Source organism: Trichechus manatus, unplaced genomic scaffold, assembly GCF_000243295.1.
Source record: "Trichechus manatus latirostris isolate Lorelei unplaced genomic scaffold, TriManLat1.0 scaffold00184, whole genome shotgun sequence".
Taxonomy (NCBI): Eukaryota; Metazoa; Chordata; class Mammalia; order Sirenia; family Trichechidae; genus Trichechus; species Trichechus manatus.
In genome coordinates, this window is record NW_004444120.1 from 4,644,949 (window position 1) to 4,666,528 (window position 21,580).

Sequence of the window (21,580 nt, forward strand, 5' to 3'; positions counted from 1 at the left end):
TAACTCTACAACTCAAACAGATAGAGAGCAGCAAAAGAAGCCCTTGGGCACCAGAAGAAAGGAAATAATAAGAATTAGAGGAGAATTAAATGAAATAGAAAACAGAAAAACAAAAGAGTTAACAAGACTAAAAGCTGGTTCTTTGAAAATATCAACAAAATTGATAAACTACTGGCCAAACTGAAAAAAGAAAAACAGGAAAGGAAGTAAATAAACCGAATAAGAAATGAGATGGGCGGTATCACAACAGACCCAACTGAAATTAAAAGAATCATAACAGAATACTAAGAAAAATTTGATGAATTTGAAAATCTAGAGGAAATGCACAAATATCTAGAAACACACTACCTACCTAAACTAACACAAACAGAGGTAGAACAACTAAACAAACCTATAAAAAACAAAGAGATTGAAAAGGTAATTTAAAAATTCCCAACAAAAAAAGTCCTGGCCTGGACGGTTTCACTAGAGAAATCCACCAAACTTTAAGGGAAGAGTTAACACCACTACTACTAAAGGTATTTCATAACATAGAAAAGGACGGAATACTCCCAAACTCATTCTATGAAGCCAGCATAACCCTGACACCAAAACCAGGTAGACACCACAAAAAAGAAAATTACATCCAGTACCCCTCATGGATATTGATACAAAAATCCTCAACAAAATTCCACCCAACAGAATTCAACAACGTATCAACAAATAATTCATCATGACCAAGTGAGATTCATACCAGGTATGCAAGGCTGGATCAATATGAGAGAAACAATTAATGCAATGCATCACATAATAAAACAAAAGATGAGAACCATACAATCTTATCAACTGATGCAGAAAAGGCATTTGACAAAGTCCAACACCATTCATGATTAAAAACTCTCAGCAAAATAGCAATAGAAGGGAAATTCCTCAACATAATTAAGGGCATTTATACAAAGCCAACAGCCAACATCATCCTACAAGACACTACTGCAAGAAACAAAAAGAGACCTGCATAAGTGGAAAAACGTACCTTGCTCATGGATAGGAAGACTCAACATTGCGAAAATGTCGATTCTACCCAAAGCGATCTACAGATACAATGCAATCCTGATACAAATTCCAATGGCATTTTTTAATGAGATGGAGAAACAAATCACCAACTTCATATGGACAGGAAAGAGGCCCTGGATAAGTAAAGCATTACTAAAGAAGAAGAACAAAGTAGGTGGCCTCACACTACCTGATTTTAGAACCTATTATACCACCACGGTAGTCAAAATAGCTTGGTACTGGTACAACAACAGATACATACACCAATGGAACAGAATTGAGAATCCAGATGTAAATTCATCCACCTACAAGCAGCTGATATTTGACAAAGGCCCGAAGTTCGTTAATTGGGGAAAACACAGTCTCTTTAACAAATGGTACTGGCATAACTGGATATCCAGCTGCAAAAAATTGAAACAAGACCCATACCTCACACCATGCACAAAAACTAACTCAAAATGGATCAAATACCTAAATATAAAATCTAAAACGATAAAGATCATGGAAGAAAAAATAAGGACAACACTAGGAGCCCTAATACATGGCACAAACACAATACAAAACATTACTAACAATGCACAAACACCAGAAGAGAAACTAGATAACTGGGAGCTCCTAAAAATCAAACACTTGTTCTCATCAAAACACTTTACCAAAAGAGTAAAAAGACAACCTACAGACTTGGAAAAAATTTTTGGCTACAACAAATCCAATCAGCATGTAATCTATAAAATTTACAAGATACTGTAAAACGTCAACAACAAAAAGACTAATAACTCAATTAAAAAATGGGCAAAAGATATGAACAGACACTTCCCCAAAGAAGACATTCCAGCGGCTAACAGATTCATGAGGAAATGCTCACAATCATTAACCATTAGAGAAATGCAAATCAAAACTACAATGAGATACCATCTCACCCCAACAAGGCTAGTCTTAATCCAAAAAACACAAAATAATAAATGTTGGAGAGATTGTGGAGAGACTGGAACACTTATACACTGCTGGTGGGAATGCAGAATGGTACAAACACTTTGAAAATTGATTTGGTGCTTCCTTAAAAAAAGCTAGAAATAGAAGCACCATACGATCCAGCAATCCCACTCCTTGGAATATATCCTAGAGAAATAAGAACCGTTACATGAATAGATATATGCACACCCATGTTCACTGCAGCACTGTTCATGATAGCAAAAAGATGGAAACAACCTAGGTGACACACCATCAATAGACAAATAGGTAAACAAATTATGGTATATTAACACAATGGTATACGAAGCAATGATAAAGAACAATGATGAATCTGTAAAACATCTCATAACATGGATGAAACTGGAAAGCATTATGCTGAGAGAAATTATTGGCAAAAGGACATATATTCTATGAGATCGCTATTATAAGAATTTAAGAAAAGGTTTAAACACAGAAGAAAACATTCTTTGATAGTTATGAGGGTGGGGAGTGAGTAAGAAGGGTATTCACTAACTAGGTAGTAGGTAAGAATTATCTTAGGTGAAGGGAAGGACAACACACACTATGGGGGAAGTCAGCAGAACTGGACTAAACCAAAACTAAGAAGTTTCCTGAATACAACCAAACACTTAGAGGGACAGAGTAGCAGGGGCAGGGGTCTGGGGATCATGCTTTCAGGGGACATCGAGGTCAACTGGCATAACAAAGTCTATTAAGAAAAGGTTCTGCATCCTGTTCTGGTGAGTGGCATCTGGGATCTTAAAAGCTAGTGAGCAGCCATCTTAGATGCGTCAGTTGGTCCCAACCTACCCGGAGAAAACGAGAACGAAGAACACCAAAGACATAAGGAAAATATTAACCCAAGAGACAGAAAGGGCCACATAAACTAGAGACTGCATCAGCCTGAGACCAGAAGAATTAGATGGCGCCTGGCTACCACCAAAGACTGCCCTGACAGGGAATACAGCGGAGAGTCCCTGACAGAGCAGGAGAAGTGTGGGTACAGAACTCAAATTCTAGTAAAAAGACCAGACTTAATAGTCTGAGACTGGAGGGACCCCAGAAGACATGACCCCCAGACTCTCTGTTAGCCCAGAACTGAAAACATTCCCGAAGCCAACTCTTCAGACATAGATTAGACTGGACTATAAGATATAAAATGATACTCTTGAAGAGAGTGCTTCTTAGCTCAAGTAGATACATGAGACTAAATAGGCAGCTCCTGTCCAGAGACGAGATGAGAAGGCAAAAAGGGACGGGAGCTGGTTGAATGGACACAAGAAATCTGGGGTAGAAATGAGGAATGTGCTGTCACATTATAGGGAGAGCAACTAGGGTCACAGAACAATGTGTGTATAAATTTTTCTATGAAAAACTAACTTGAACTGTATACTTTCACTTAAATCACAATTTAGAAAAAAAAACTTCACAAAAAAAGATAAGATTATTATGAAGATTATATGAAAAAGCATCACTTGAGACAGATATATACCTATATCTATTACCCTAGAAGTATACATATATATAGATAGATAGATACAAATATAGAGATAAACAGAAGTAGATACAGATCTACAGACAGATGAGTTTATTTTCCAGAAGAATTATATATTGGAGAAAAATAGAAATACAGGAGTTTTATTTAAATACTGGTTCTAAAATGAAATTCACTGAAGTGAAAATCGGTTGCAGTAAACCAAATACAGCTAGAGAAATACATACTAATCAGAGTAAATGATGTTACCAATTACACACTCACAAAAAAAAAAAAAAATTCCTTAGCTTAGCATTCAAGGCTCACAATGATTTTGCCCTAAAAAACTTCAGTCTTCTGTATACTCTCCAGTATCCCCACATATGAACCATCACTATCACCACACTCTCCTCTGACCGTATGCTCAACTGAGTCACCTTAAGGCCTCTGCTTTTACCCCAAATGCCCTTCCCGCTACTTTACACCTCCCATCTAGCAACTATGTAATTTCTCAATTCCTATCCCTTTTTTAACAGCTTCCGTGACAAATTCAACATTAACAACATTTTGCAATTACACCCTCTCCTCACTTATGAACATGGGTTAGGTTCCAAAGACCAGGTCGTTATGTGAAATCAGTGTTATGTGAAAATGGAGGATGACCACATCTGATCACAAAATGGAGGATGACCACATCATTACATAGCTGCCAAATTACATTATTATAACTGTAAAACCACTGAGAATCATGGCCCAGCCAAGATGACACATAACCTTAACCATCAAAGCCCGCATTATTCTCACCTCACACCTTGTGTTCATTACTTCCAGACATACATTGCTAATGTGCGAAATAGACAGATTTTTTTACTATTGTCATAAATGTGAAATTAGCAGATAACAAGATAGTCGATAAGTAAGGAGAAGTTGTCTATATCATGCTTAAACTTTTTTAATGTGGCTATGAAGAACCATTTTGGCTTATTCTTTTGTATCTCCTACACAGCTCTAAGGTATGGTAAACCAGTACAGTCTTTTATAAAATGATTCCCATACTAAGATTGTGCTATACAGAGTTTTATGTAAGTGTGCTAAAATAAAATTCATAGAATTTTAATGATCAAAGTAGGTATTATTACAAATATAGATTTCCTCTAAGATTTACATGGATGACCACCTGACCTGTCTAAAGCAAAACTGGTGTGACAGAAACTAATTTGGAAGCACAGATCTGAATCAGAATGAAAAGTAATCTGGCAGAATTTCTGCAGTCACATAAGATAATACTCTCAGTGTTAACTGAGTGAAAATACCAATGAAGGGACTGCTGTTGACGCGGTCGTGTATCAACGATGACTTTAACATCTGATCTGAAAAGCAGAACTTTTGGTAAAAGAATGCTTATTTATATCACGGAGGTTCAAAACTGACTCAGAGGAAAAAGTATTATCCTCTGACTCACTAAGACCACTTCCTGAAACACCCAATGTTTTTCTTGGAAGGGAGTCTATACAAGTGCCATTTCTTTCAAATACTGATTAGACAAAATTGAAGTCTAACATAAAATAGACAGAAGCCATTATTTTTTCCATAGCCAACCAAGCTTCAAAGTGGAGAACATTTCATAAACATATATTATCTGGTCATGAGAGTGAAGACTTTAAATACAGTAAAAAAAAAAAAAGTCATAATCCAAGGTATATTATAAAGAATAAGCCACTGATTACCTGCACATATCTTTTTTTATACCACAGTTTCTTAATGATAAAGAAACAATTTTATGATTTTAATCCATGGAATTAACTAAAGTCTTTGGCTTCAAAACTGTTTTTTTTCCCCCCAAGATAATGCCTTTTCTTCACTATGAATCATCTGTGTAGACAATTATTCAAAAATAATTTACAGCTAGAACAAATAACACTTATTAAGCCATTATATGTGCTTTTAAGTTTGTTGTTATAAATTCTTTAATCACAATAACCCTATAAGGTAGGTACTAATAACTTCTCCACTTTACAGATGAAGAAACTGAGGCACAGAACAATGAAGTCCCTTGTCCAATAACACAGAGCTAGTAAGTGATGGGAGGTTCAAGTCAGAGGAGCCTTAGAAATAAGGTCTGGCAAGCTACTTATAAAAAAATCAGCTACTGAAAAGCCTATGGTGTACATTTCTACTCTGACATGTATGGGGTTGCTGTGAGTCGGCACTGACTTGATGGCAACAGGTTTTAGTGTTTTAGTAAGTGGGAAAGACTCAAATCCAGACAGACTGACACAGGATCCCAAGCTCTCAGTTTCTATGCTATGTCTGTGTGTGACCCCCTGATAGAATGTTTGTTAATACTTAAACATACTTAAGCTCATGTACACATATGCATATAATTATATATATACACGTAAGGATAAACATTTTTATATTTGCACAAATCCCTCACTAGATACACATATGTCCTTCTCATGCATTAGTCTATAAATTCTAACACGACTATTCTATCAATAAGACTTGAGTACAAATAATACCGAGTTTTTCATCTGGAGGAGGAACAATTGCTTAGATAAGCTTTGAAGCATTTCACTGTCCAGCTACATTTATGTCAATCTCACTTGTTTTTTAGTTCAAAAACAGTAGGAATATCTCACAGAACTACAAAAACACCAAAACGATACTGCCCTGGACATAGCTCTTGGGGGAGAAAAATACACGTAACATTTCCTTCTTCAAAATAACAAGCAATTAAACTGAATCTTGCTGTTTGTTTCCTCTTGAGCAATCTAGGCTGGAAAGAGTTCAAACATCTGACTGTCAAGACTAGTCTCTGTTCAGTAGAAAAACTATCATTTTTATATGTCAAGTCACCTAATAAGTGTTCACTCATTTTCATAACCAGTTCATGGAAACTAGTTTAAATATTAAATGACTGCATACTTCCAGTTCTAAATATTTGAAAAACAAATTCCTATCTACCTAATGGGGCAGACTAAGCACTCTCAAATAAGTCACATCACTCCAACCTTCAGCTTACTAGGGAGCAGTGTACAAAGGGCAAATTTACCCCAGAAGGGTGAAGCAGCCTAAGGAAATATAATATTCTCAGAGTTAACACTATTCTGGAGGTGGCAAAGATCCCGAGGTGCCCTTGGAAGCCTGTCTGCCCGACGTGATTTTGGGCCAAGAGAAAGTGAGCTTATTTTCTTAAAGTATATCATCTACCCACGTGACACGGTGAATGAAATTCTCCCACTGGAAATTAATTCATTCGAGTTAAGCATTTTTATCCCTAGGAACCACTTTTAAACGATAAACACTTCTGGAAGTAATAATACATTATGTCATTAACATTTGAGTATGAATTATCAGATCATTTAAGACAGGAGGAATCTACAGCAATGTGAGAGGCCCATGAAGCCAGTGCACCCAGAAATGTAAGATATCTGCACAGAAATGGAGCGAGGGCAAGCTACTGAAGAAAAAAATGTGCCTGCTTGACACTTCTGCCTGTGTTAAGATATATCCAGAAAATGTCCGTTTATAAGTACTGGAATTGTGAAAGGAACTGCAGCTTTTGCACGAAACAGTGATTATTTATTAGAGGCAATCATTAGCCTATATAGCAAGCAAAACCACATATGAAATTCATCTAATGTTTTTTTAACATGTGAGTATTTATTGCCTACCAGGTATCATGCTTAGCAAGAGGACAGAAGAATGACATGGCTGCTCTCCTCCCAGAGCACTCAGTTCAGTGACACAATAATTACAACGCAATCCAGTAACTGCTATTATTGCTATTGTTCCTGAGTGGTGTTAAGGGTTAAACTGCTTGGCTGCTAACCAAAAGGTTGGAGGTTCAAGTTACCCAAAGGTGCCTTGAAGAAAGGCCTGGCGATCTACTTCCAAAAAGTCAGCCTTTGAAAACCCTATGGAGCAGAGATCTACTCTGGCATACGTGGGGTCACTATGAGTCAAAATCAACCTGACGGCAACTGATTGGTTGGTTAATAAAGACCAAGAAACACAATCCTCATTTGCAACAGCAATAAATCACATTGTTTTGAATAAAAAGAACACTGGGCCAGTTTTGATCAACTTTTGATTTCTGGTCCAGCTCTAACACTACCTGCCTATACCTCTTGAAAATACTGTATCTTGTATCTCACTGAGCCTTAATTTCTCATTAGTCAAGTGGAGTAGAGTTCTGTGCTCCACTCCTAATAAAATAAAACCAAAACCAAATTAGCTGCCGTTAAGTCAATTCCAACTCATGGTGACTTCATGCGTTTCAGAGAAGAACTGCGCTCCATAGGGTTTTCAATGGCTGTGACCTTTCAGTTGCAGATCACCAGGGCTTTCTTCCAAGGTGCCTCTGGGTGAGTTTGAAATGGTAACCCTTCCATTGGTAGCCAGTCCTTTAACCACCTGCCCCACCCAGGGACTCCTCTAATAAAATAAGACAATGTAAATATGGAATCACTTTAAAAATATAAAACAGTTTGAAAGAAATATACTACTTTACAAAAGGATCTTCTCACTTATAAAATGGTTCAATTTTTTTTAATTCTCTGTGTTTTTACTTTTTAACTGAGCTTTTAAACAATCTAAAAGAACAAAATATGTTAGTACTCCAAATTCTTCCAAAACAGGTTTAAAAAAAAATTCATTCAATTAGGTGCTTTCGAAGGTCAAGCTTTTAACACTTTAAAAGAAGAATATACATAGATTTTGCTTTTGTAATTAATAAGTTCATTATTAAGTTCGAGACCAAATATCGGAAACCCTGGTGGCGTAGTGGTTAGGAGTTCAGCTGCTAACCAAAAGGTCGGCAGTTTGAATCCACCAGACGCTCCTTGGAAACCCCGTGGGGAATCTACTCTGTCCTATAGGTCGCTATGAGTCAGAATCGACTTGATGGCAATGGGTTTGGGTTTTTTTTAATACCAAATATCAACAGGAATTATAAAATGATGTTAAACATAGTTAAGAGACACAAGAAGCATGACTGTACCTTCCTTTAACAATGTTATCATTAACACGATGTTTTATAGCAAATCAACTGTGAGCAAAATAACACTGACAATATCTAACTCAGTAATTTTAAAACATATTTATAAAGAATCAGTTTCAAATAAACAATAGTTCTCCACCTATCTGCCAGTACCATTACCCTCCCTCCCAACACAAACACCCTTTAAAGGCAAAGCCTTTACTACCTCTGGGGGGGCAGGGACCTTTTTGTCTCACTGATCAAACAACACATACAATTCTTAGGAAGCACTTGTCTCATCTACTAGCCAATACTGCCTTTTTTATAAGGACACAGACTTTATGATATCCAGTAAGAAACTGCTCAAACATCACATTAAACCTCTGGCAGTCTAATATGGTTAACTAAAGGTTTAAGCATATGTAAAACATATAGTATATTGAATTCTTATACAATCAGCTGTACTTTTTTTTTTTTGCTGCTTATCAACTATTATTATTTTTCAAACTCGAATCTCAAAGACTAACATTTAAGACTGACCCTGAATATGTTTTCCTTCCTTTTCTCTCTCTCATCCACCCTCTTACCTAAGGTTACCTTCTCTCTTTCCTTAATTGCTATAAATCCGTATTTCCCCTCCATTTCGTAGTACATATCTTGTAAAATAGAACCTTCCACGGCTACCACAACCTTGTTTTACAGAGTCAAGAAATATGCAACCCTCTCCGCCTTCTCCATTTTATAAATCCTTTAATGCACACGAAACCTAAAAATAAAATTATCTCAATTCAGAAGTTCAAATATAATTTCTGATCAAAGACGCTCAATTAATAGGGAGTATTTGAGCACTTTATTAAATCACTAAGCTTGATCATCACATTTGTTTTGATCACCAGTGATCACCTGGGATCATATGTTCTAGTACAGAACATCCTCCAATAGCTGGTTATTTTTAGAAAAATGGCTATATTCATTCCATCTCAGATTTACACCTGACACTGTAACAATGTAAACTCACTTTTCCTTCTCAGGATCAGATCAGGTTGAAGTATGTAGTCTTCATTCCTTTTTCATGCTTTTCCTGTTGGGAAACAACGGCCATCTTTGATATTTCCTTAAATATGCCTAGCTCTTGCCCTCCTCCAGGCCTATCACATTCTGACTAAAGTAACTGTTACCCTTAATGTCTGCCTAGCTAACTCTTGTATCTCAGCTTAAAGGACCCCTCCTCAGAAAGTCTTTCCCTGACCCACCAATCTATATTAGATCCCCAATCACGTTTTCATAGAACCTTGAACTTTTCTTCATAACGCTTTACAATTAAACATATGCGCAAATGTTTGTTTAGTATCTGCTTCTCATAATACATTACTCCATGCTACACTTTTCAATGATGCAGAGCACAAGTTTTATTTTGCACTTTATATTAAAACATTATATTTCATCTTTCTTTTAAATAAATATTAAGTTTTTAATGAGACTTGAATTTTCTATTTTTCACATTTTCTTTGTAACTCTACACAATTTATCCAAAGACCTTCCTTCATATGCAAATTTATAAAATTACACAGTTCTCCAACTAATTCTATATTTTTGTGTGTACAAATGAAGTGCTGTTTATATATTAGACAGTAGCTAAAGTCCATGTTTGATATCAAAATAAATGTCCACGTTTGATATATAGACATTGTCAAGCCAGAATTTTGAACAGTTCTCAGTTTTTACTAACAAATTTTCCATACCACTATTCTTCCCCGAGGCCATAGTACAAAGAATATGGGCTTTGCAGTCAGACAAACTTATGTAAGAATCCCATCACTTATTCAATACGAAACTTTAACCTTCTTAACCTCTAAAAGCCTAGTTTTCTCATTTGTAAAATGGTTGTATTTGTAAAATGGTTATGATACCTCTCAAAGAACATGAGAGGTAATTATGAAATATATAAAGCCACTAGCAAAATATTATGCTAAATAAATATCAATTTCTTCCTACGTGTGGGAAAAAGGGTACATGTTTGAAAATATAGCCCCTATGAAATATAATACCACTTTCCGTTACTCTGATGGTTAAGATCGTGTGTCATCTTGGCTGGGCCATGACTCTCAGTGTTTACATGTGATCACTCCCACGACTGAATTGGCTGTGAGGAGCCAATCATTTGAAAGGGAGTTTCCTTGTGGCCTGCATCTGAATATAAGCAGACATTCTGGCTTTTTGCTTGATCTGGATCCTGCAGCTGCTTCCTGTTCGTCTGACCTCTGGTTCTTGGGACTTGAGCTATCAGCTTGTCTGTTGATCTTGGCTGTGAGCGGGAGCCCTGCTCTCCAACCTGCCGATCTTGGGTTCACCAGCCCCTGCAGCTACATGAATCAAGAAAATCCTCTATCCTGATCCATGGACTTGGGATGTTCCAGCCTCTACAACCACACATGAGCTGTTTCCTTGATGTAAATCTCTCTATATACATATATTTATATGCTTCACTGGTTTTATTTCTCTAGAGAACCCAGCCTAAGACAATTACCTAATCTGATCTCCTGAAACAGAAAATTTTTTTTTTTGCCTCATGGGCTTCATGCTCAGGGTCAGGGGTTGGAAAACTTTCTATGAAGGGCCAGATCATAAATACTTTAGTCTTTGCAGGCCACATGTGGTCTTTATTGCATATTCTGCTTTGTTTTTGTTTTTCTTTTTAATAACCTGCTAAAAATGCAAAAACCATCCTTGGCTTGTCAACCTTAAGAAAACAGGCTGTGGGCTGGATGTGGCCCACTGGCCATAGTTTGCTAACCCCTGCTTTAGGTTCATAAATACTTACCAATTCTACCCTTACTTATCTATTACTTTTGTAATATTTGGCTCTTAACACCCAACTGAAGAACTATTCTCCCTACTATTTATCAAACCTTCACTTTAGCAAACACTATATTAAACACTTGCCTATATGCAAAGCCCTATGAGGGCTGTAAAGATAAATGAACGCAATGCCTGCCCTCAAGAAACTTACTACCTAAAGAAAGAAAAGATATGTCATGTGCTATAAAACAAGTACAAATAAAGCCTTTTGAATGCTTCCTCTAAGGTCACCTAACTCTTTCCTCTGTTTTTTTTTTTTTTTTTCTGATTCTACTACTAATCAGGATTTACAACACAACAAATGTATGCTGATGACCTGATTTTTCTTACCATAACCTTGTGTCAAAATAGGCACTAGTTTTAGTTCTTTTATGAGAATTTGATTAGGCTTCTTTTACCATGGGGGGTGAGTGAGTAGCGTGGCAATGCTAGAATTCTCGCCTTCCATATGGGAGGCCTGGGTTCAATTCCCAGCCAATGCACCTCATGCACAGCCACCACCCATCTATCAATGAAAGCTTGAGTGTTATGATACTAAACAGGTTTCAGTGGAGCTTCTAGACCAAGACAGACTAGGAAGAAAGGTCTGGGTATCTACTTCCTAAAATCAGTCCGTGGAAACTCAATGGATCAGTGGCCTAACCTGCAGGACTGGGCAGTGTTTCTTTCCATTGTACATGGGGTCAGCATGAGTTGGAGCTGACCTGATGGCAGTTAACATCACCACCACCACCACCACCATAGAGGGAGAGGTTTCCTATTGCTCATTCTCCATTAAGCTCTTTCCTTTCAATTCTGATGTGTCAGTCATTGGACACACATAAATTCACCTCCTTTTATTTTCCCAGCTTCCAATCTAATGATTTCTCCCTCTCTTCCTTAGTTCAATTCACCTCCTTATCCCTAACTGTCCATTTTTTCTACTCTTTGTATGTATTAGCCCCAGAAAAAAACTCTGAACTAGGTATCTGAGATATACATAAATTAATTTGGCCTTTGGCCTTGGTTCAAGAGATAATCTCTTAAAAAAAAACACCTTGTAATTTAAGTGTCTTCAATAAAGACTCCAGACCACATCTAGCTGACAGGATAGGTGAGGTGATGAGGTGACTGTGGGATGGGGGCTGGCCAGGCCAGAAAGATCCACCATGTAACTCCTCATGATCACCTAGGATATCGATGGACCTCAGAAAAGAGGGGCCGGTCAGGCCAGAAAGGCCACATGATATTAGCTGACCTCAGGGGAGAGGGGCTGGAGTATGCATTACATAATGAATTGATCCCGTTGCCATCAAGTTGATTCCGACTAATAGCGACCCTACAGGACAGAGGAGAACTCCCTCATATGGTTTCCAAGGAGTGGCTGGTAGATTCCAACTGCCGACCTTTTGGTTAGCAGCCTGAGCTCTTAACCACTGCACCACCAGGGCTCTATTACATAATGAAACCCCCAATAAAAGCTCTGAACATGAAAACTCTGTGGACTTCTGGTTGATGAAAGACATCCATGCATGTGAGAGGGTAGTGTGCTGGGGACTCTCATAGACCTTGCCCTTCTTTATGCTAATCCTGATTTGAATCCCTTATGATAAAGCTGCAATCATGAGTATAGTGCTTTCCAATGAGTTCTTTGACTCGACCAGTGAATTATCGAACCTGAGGAAGTAGTGAGAGCCAGCAGCTCAGAAGTAAGGGGTTAGGGACCCCCAAGCTTGTGGCTGGCATCCTGAAGTGGTAGAGGGAAACCCCTGAATCTGTGGCCAGCAGTGAGGGGAGCTCCTGGGGGCCACCAAACTTGCAACTATCATCTACCTATTTGGCAACCTGAAGGACAATGTCCTTCTAACTTGTGAGATCTGACATAGCCCCAGGTGGCTAGGGTCAGAGAGAGAAGTGCTGCATATTGTCGCTGGTGTCAGAGAACTGAAAAAGTGGGGATTTTGACTGATGCTGATTATTATCCTCACAGTGTCAGATTCGGGTTTTGCTCTGCCTCTGATGATCTCTGCATTTCTTAGCCTGGGTACTTGCATTTCTTCAATGATAACAGGGGGCAAAACAGACTACAATGCCAATCTAACACAGCTATTAAACACAAATGAAACAACACATGTGAATGTTATTTATTTATAATCCACAAAACACTCTAAAAGACCACTAAGACCTAAGGCTCTGAAGTCACACTTTGTTCAAGAACAAGTTCTGCCTTTGTATTAATCAGTTATTGACCTTGGGCAACTTATTCAACTCCTCTAAGCCTCATTTTCCTTACCTGTAAAAGACAGTAATATTACCTACTGTGATCATTAAGGCTGTGTGTCAGCTTGGCTGGGCCATGATTCTCAGTGGATTGGTAGTTATGACGCAGCTTGGCAGTTGTATAATGATGTGATCGCCTCCACGATGAGATTTGATATAACGTGATCACTTCCATGATGTGATCTGCTGTGAGTAGCCAATCAGTTGAAAGGGTATTTCCTCAGGGGTGTGGCCTGCATCCAACATAGGTGGACTTTCTAGCAAGGCTCACGGGCTTTTGCTCGCAATGGATTCTGCAGCTGGCTCCTGTTCGTCTGACCTCCGGTTCTTCAAACTTGAGTCAGCAGCTTACCTGCCATCTTGCCAGCCGATGCTGGGATTCGTCAGTCTTTGCAGCCTGTAAGCCAGAGTCCTGCTGTCTGACTTACTAATCTTGGGTTCGCCAGCCCCCACAGTTAAATGAAATCAGAAGACTCCAGCCTGACCCATGGACTTGAGACATTCCAGCCTCTACAACCATGTGAGTCATTTCTTTAATATAAATCTCTCTCTATATATATTTATACACTTTACTCGTCTTGTTTCTCTAGAGAACTCAGCCTAAGACAACTACTTTATAAGGTTTTATGAGGATTACATGCAAAAATCCATGTCAAGCATTTATCCTAGTGCCTAGTACACAAAAAGCTCAAACAACATTAAATATTATTAAAGGGTAAAATATAGCAGGAGGCCACAAGACGTGTATGTTTACTTCTCCATCTCTACTCTCTTTCGAGCCTATCCATTTATTCTCACTGATAGATTTCTTTTCTTTTTTTTTTACAAAGCTGGTTAAACAAGTTCTTTGGCATTTTGCTCTGTTGTACTATGTCCTCCTTGCAGGGACTATTTGCTGTCTTTCACCATGAAAGAGAAAAAGAGGAGACAGGAAAAAAGACAGAAAAGAAGAGGGAAAGAAGGGAGGCGAAAGGGAAAAGAGGAGAGAGAAGGGTGATGGCAAGGAAAAGAGGGAGAGAGAGGGAATGAGGATGGGAGAGAAGGAAAGAAAGAACTGTCAGTTCTCATTCTGAATGCTGTCCAGTCAGCTCTGTTGTAGTGTGACATATGCATTCCTAAAAACCAAGATAGTATGTAAAATTATGCAATTCCAACCACAATGCTCCTGGGGTTAAGGAGTCAATACTCAAAAATTTGTCAATAGCACATAAAAACAGAAGACAAGAACCTAACAAAGACCACAGCATAGTTTTACACATTAAATGGGTCAAAATATACATAAAGCTACAATTATTATGGCACTTTATCTTGAAAAAGACCTGAAGTTTGCTTGTGGAAGTGGGTGTCTGAAGGGTTACAACTTGTGAGTTATTGGAAAGTGGTGGTAGGAAGGTGTCTTAGTTATCTAGTGCTGCTACAATAGAAATACCGCAAGCAGATGGCTTTAACAAACAAACTAATTCTCTCACAGTTTAGGAGGCTAGAAGTTCAAATTCAGGATGCTAGCTCTAGAGGAAGGCTTTCTCTGTTAGCTCTGGGGGAAGGTCCTTGTCTCCTTTCAACATCTGTGGGCCCAGCGTTCCTTGGAGATCTCCATGTGTCTTGGCATCAATCTTCCACTGGGTCTAGGAGGTTCTTAGCGCAGGGACCCTGGGTCCAAAGGATGTGCTGCGATTTCGGCTCTTCTTTCTTGGTGGTAGTGAGGTCCCACTCTCTGCCTGCTTCTCTCTCCTTCTATCTCTTGTAAGGTAAAAGGTGTGACTTAAGTAAGGGTGTGACTTGAGTAAATGTGTGACTTGAGTCACGCCCTCTTGTAAGGCTGTGACTCAAGATACACCCCACACTGATCCTGCCTCATTAATATATAGAGGTTAGGATTTACAACACATCACAAAATGGAAGACAATTACATCAAATCACAAAATGGAGGACAATCACATTAATACCAGGAATCATGGCCTAGCCACGCTGACATATATTTTTGGGGGATACCATTCAATCCATGACTGAGGGTTACCTGAAATCTGGAGGAAATTATAACAAGAGCTGTGGATAGGTGTGGCTCATCGCACAGGGTGAACGGCAAGGTGGCTGGAAGATGTCTGAGATGTATGTATTCCTACAAAGCTCAGTTTAGCTAAGGGAAATTTTCTGCATTTATCTAGTATTCTCAGATGAAATCACATATAAGCAAACGTGAAATCTGCGTTATGCTCAAATTGTTCCCTAATATCAATCATGTAGGAACAAATTCTAATTTTCAGAACTAGCATTACAGAAGAACTGTATTTATTCCCAAATTACGAACTAATGAAAAATCCTCTTTGACTCAGAACTGTAGTCACTATCTACAAAGCCTGTGTTAACCTTCAACTTCCTATCAGCCCAACGTCTTTATCTAGAAAGAGTTGTTCTTTCCCTGTCAATACTGAGCCACTATCTAAAACATATTTTCACTGTATCCTTGATTGTTTCTTCAGCTTTCCCTGCTGGGGACAGCTCGGATTCAGACAGCCATACCACATTTGTTTAGATCTCCAGTCGACTTCCCCTGCTCCCAAATGTCCATTCCAACAGAGTAGTAAAATGTCTGTTCATCAACAGCTTACTGTAATGCTATTCCATTTATTCAGTTCCCAAATATTTACAATGAGCAACTACTGAATATAAAGCGACTTAGGAGAAACAAGACAAGAACACCTCTGACCTATATGGTAATAGATAGAGACTTAAATCACTCAGTTAATCATTTAAACTCAGTCAACACACAACAACAAGCTTACACCATGTAAAATATTACAGCATGTGTAAAAATAACTATAACATAAAACACAAAGCATCATAAGAAAATGCAGACAGTACAAAACAGAAAGATTACTTTCAATGTTGGGAGAGGGAACCAGGAGAAACTTTGTGGGACTGGCTGGTAGACTAAAAGAGTGAGGTAAATTTTGGAAATGAAGGAGTGACTTTTTAATCAGGCATGGATAAAGAAAAAGAAGCAAGAAATGGGAGGTGTAAAGTATAAAGAACAAGAAGTTTGGGCCATAAATTAAAATAGATGACTAGATATGATAAGTTACAACTGGAACTGGGATTTTATATGATGGGAAACGGGAAATCCACTGACAATTTTTGGCCAAGGGAATGCAACATGACTTATGAATGGGCGAAGGGGAGCCCAGCTGGCTTTCACAAGTACAGGCTTTGAATAAGTTAAGAGAATTCATTCAAAGAACCTTTGGAAAGTCAGGCCAGAGCAGTAGGAGAGCTTTCCCCAGCCACAATCCTAGTCTTTGTGCATAAGATTAATATTCACAGCTCCACTTAATGGACACTAACTGTGTCATTTGGTATGGCAAATTACCTAAATTAATGGACTAAAGAAAAATAACCCGCAAAACGGGGGGAAAGGTATTTTCTTAGAAACAATGAAGATAAAAAGAATACAATAGAACCTGACAGCAATAATAATACCGTCAGTGAATTCATTATCATAGTTTTAAATTAGGTGATTTGGATCATATAATTAGGAAAGTTAAATAATAAAGTTCTGAATTACAGCTCAATATATGACACTTAACATATTTTTAATAGTCAAGAAAATGAATACCAATGCTCCTAAAACCAAAGTCTTCTTAAAACAAATGTTCATTAGCAATATAAGGCAAGTGTAAGAAATACACACCCCACTCAGTTCCGATGTTACATTACCAGGTACGGAGGGACAATACTTCACAAATCCCTTTAACATGGTAGAAAATATATTGAGAATTAAAACTACCAAATGTTTCTTTTAATCAAATTCCGAAATCTTGTTAACATATTTTGTATCCAAGATCCCTGTATATAATTGCCTTGAATTTTAACCAAAATACGAAGTATACTTTTTCACAAAGGGGAAAAGTTCATTTTTAAGTTCTGACATGTTAAGGTAAACAATTTTTAAAAACCCACAAACCTAAACTCTAAAATACAAAGGCATTTTTAAAGAATATTTGTTTAATTAAATTAAAAATATTCTATAAGGTAAATAATCAAAAGACTATATGACAATAATCTACTTCATTATATCCTCTGGACAAAAATTTTAGACATTTCTACTAAGCTATTAATTAAAAGTCTAAACTACAATGAGCTGCTTTTTGTCCCTTAAAACTCCAACCCTGTTCCCGTAACTAAACTTCATATCTACCTTGATAAGATAAATGACACATGATGTCACTGAAAAATAAACCAAGAGAGACTAGTCTACACAATTTACTTCAGAATTGTTTACATAGAAAATGAGACTAAACAGCTTATCCTCTTGACAGTTAATTCCCCTAGTATGAAATTTACTTAAGTTAACCTGAAGAGGTTGTTTCAAAGTCCAGTTGCTGCAAGACAGAAACTTCTTTTAAAAACTCCAAGTACAAAGGATACAGTTATAGCCTCCTTTAAGGTGAGAACAGGTAGGTCAAAGGATAAAACATTTTACGTACTGTTCCCAGGGCACAGACATGTAAGATTTACATTCAACATGATACAGCCATTTACCTTAGAATTTGACCTGTAAAGCTGGTCAAAGCTTTGCAACAAGACTTTGCAACATTTCAAGGAATCTCACCTACTACTGAAGCTACAAAAAAACTGTATCCAGTGCTTAACCTCTGTGTAAATTGATAATGCTGGTATAAAAGAATATGCCATAGAAGATTCTTAACAGATACTTTATTGGAAAATCAATATATGCAAACACGTATTTTAAAAAGGATCAATACAGCCATAACAATGGCCCCTGAACTCATGGCAAGCTTTACATTTCCCAACAAAAGTTACTGGTTTTTGTTTTATTTTTAAATGGTATAAATCTTAGCCTTACACTAAATCACTAGCAATAGAAAACAACAAAAAAAATGGTTTCTTCTGAATAAATTAAACTTTAATAAATCTGAGCTGCAAAAATAAAAGACATATATTAAGTCTCTATATATTAAAAGCAGTCCCTGAGTGGCACAAAGGGTTAACTGCTTGACTACTGGCTGAAGCGTGGCTGTTGGAACTCACCCAGAAGCAGCCCAGAAGATAAACCCTATGAAGAAGTTCTACTCCGCACATATGGGTTCTCCATGAGTTAGAATCGACTCGACAACAACCAACAACAACCAACAACATGTATTAACAATTATATATGTCAGTCACTTAACCCAAATTTGATATTTAAAACACAATAATTATAAAATTAGATTTTCTGAAAGTCTTTCTTTAAAAACTTCCATTGGTTGACTATTTAAATATTTACAAGTTCATTAACATACATGAGTTTAAAAAAAAAAAAAAACCTTAAATACACACATTTGACTACTGTTTAGGTCCCAAGCAAAATGTTTGCACAGAAATTTGGCAGGGTTAAATCTGTAGACTCAAAGCCAATAACAACCTAAGAAGACCGAACTTGGTTAATGAGCAAGTTTTAATAGTACAACTAACACTGCATAATCAATCCAAAGTAGCAAATCAGATTAATTTCCAAGTAATTTTAAGAAAACTTGATATCAGATTAATTTCCAAGTAATTTTAAGAAAACTTGATATACTATGCCTGTGCTTTCCCAACTGTTAATAGTCAACAGAGCTCCTCCTGGATATAATATTAAAGAAAAAAAAAAAAAAAAAAGATAGTTATTCTCTTAGATACCATGACCTAAGGGAAGGAAATCCTTTAAATTCCCATCTACATAAGGAAGAGGACAGGAGGCAGAAGGCAGGACCCTGCTGAGCTTGGATACCACCTATTGCACCAAGTTCAGAATCTACTTTTAATACCAAATGGGAATATTAAAAATTGTCAAAGGACTTACTTGGTCTAAAAGTATTACTATATGCTTTTTAGGGTCTAGAAATACCTTCTACTATTAATAATTGTTTTTATCTTTGAGAGACTTCCTTGACAAAGAAAATATTCACAGACTCAGACTTACCTACCCACACAATCCAGGATAAAACTCCTCTAAGCAATTCTCCAGACAAGATTGTGAGGGCTTTCCTCTCAGTTCACTTACGTTGCCAAGTGACCTCTGGCACATCAGCAGAAAGGGTGGGGCTCCAGGCTTCAGTTTTGGTATTGTACTATGCTGAACAAGGTTTCTCCTTTGGTTTCTCTAGGGCATTAACTAAGACTTCCTCTTCTTGTTAAGTAAGTAAACACATACTACTACATGTCCTTCTATACACTAAGTGGTAAAACAAAGCTTTTAAACATACAAATAATAAAGTCTAACAGTTAAGGGCTCGGTTGCTAACCTAAAGGTTGGTGGTTCAAACCCATCTTGCAGCTCCATGGGAAAAAGACCTGGCAATCTGCTTCCGTAAGGATTACAGCCAAGAAAGCCCTATAGAGCAGTTCTCTCTGTCACATGACGTCACTAGGAGTCAGAATCAACTCAGGGGCACCCAATAACATTAACAATCAGATAGACACTATTATTACACTCACTCCTCACTTATCAACATGGTTAGGTTCCAAAGACCAGGTCGTTACGCGAAAATTGGTGTTATGTGAAAATGGAAGATGACTACATCATTATATAACTGCCAAAATACATCATTATGTAACTGCCAAACCACTGAGAATCATGGCCCAGTCATGTTGACACATAACCTTAACCATCACAGCCAGCAGTACTCTTGCCTTACACCCCAGCGAGGTAAATAAAGTTGCAAGTTCCATCCAAGAGGTATATTCTGACAACAACCACTGCAGTTTTGAAAGACTGTATGGAGCCCTTGTCCCCTCCGCTGGTGTATTCCCAAGGACTACACCTTCCTTTTATTCCCTCGTCCACCTCCTCCCCACCAATTTCACAGGGCGCCCTCTGGGCTGGGGTGGGTGGGCACACACGCTGGCTCATACCCCTTAGCCCACGATTCTGCCAGAGAGACTCTGAGTGACAGGTTTGTACTGGGGTGGGCTGTAAACACTCCCACTAGTACCCTGAGGCTAGGGAGGCCATTAGAAAACCACAGAAACCCCTAGCTGCACAGCCCCAGACGCTACCCTGAGATTTAAAATGCAGGTTCCAATCCTCAGCCCAAACCCATCGGTGCAGGCACCCACTTAACAGGCACACCTTGTTCATGACACCCCTCAATACACTTCTGAGGGTCCCCCGCCATGGGAACCCACTTTTCCAAAGTTAACTCCAACGCAAGAAAGGACTCTTCCTTCAGCTCTACAGAACCAGGTGACACAGCGGTGCCCAGCCACTCCCAGGAGACGTCCTCCACCCTCTGCGCTAGCCCCGATCCTCCACTCCTGCAGACCCCAGACAAGGGCTTGGGCCAAAGCAGCAGCTACAGGAACAGCCATGACTGCTGGCTGTGGAGACAAAGCTCAAATCTCCCAAGCCAACACTCAGGGGCAGGAGCCAGGCACCATGGCCAATGGCAAGTGACAGTGGGCCGTTACTAGGCAAAATGCTATCTCCTGGCAACTTGGGGGTGAGGAATCGGCAAACTTGAGCTGTCAAAGGCAGACAGCATTTTAGCCAATGACTGCTTGTATCAGTGGCGGTGCCTTGCCTAATAGGAAATGTGAGTGCAGGATGGCAAATGGGGGGAGGGGGCGCACAAGGGAAAGATGAGTCAGGGAGACCATGGAAAGTAAGTTTATTATATCCATAGTTACCAGAGGGGTACAGAGCAGGTCAGGCAGGGCCACAAGGGAGCACCTCTGCCTTCCTTACTGCCAGATGTACGTCGCTAATGCGTAAAACAGTCAGATAGTAGATGCTTTATTATTTTCATAAATGCGAAATGTCGAATAAGGAGACAGCTGGTGAGTCAGTGGGTGTGCTCTCATTTTAAAGAGGCAAAATTTGGGGAAGAGGGGTTAGTAAGTAACTTGTGGGAATTCTAGGTGCAGCAATAAGGTCAACTGAGCTAATGAAAAACTATAAACACTTAGAAAAGATGGAGGAAAAAAGTATAACAATATCAAAATAAAGCTTGACTTGCAAT

At 38.3% G+C, this 21,580-nt stretch overlaps 1 protein-coding gene across 1 annotated transcript in view; it reads right to left on the bottom strand.

Annotated features, from left to right (window-relative positions):
* EPS8 (EGFR pathway substrate 8, signaling adaptor) overlaps nucleotides 1-19,619 on the bottom strand; it is a 125,824-nt gene extending 106,205 nt beyond the window's left edge. Inside the window, exon 1 of the mRNA XM_004387348.2 lies at nucleotides 19,543-19,619. The gene's annotated coding sequence lies outside the window, so the exon portion shown is untranslated. The remainder of the gene's footprint in view (nucleotides 1-19,542) is intronic.
* Between the last annotated feature and the right edge of the window lie 1,961 nt (nucleotides 19,620-21,580).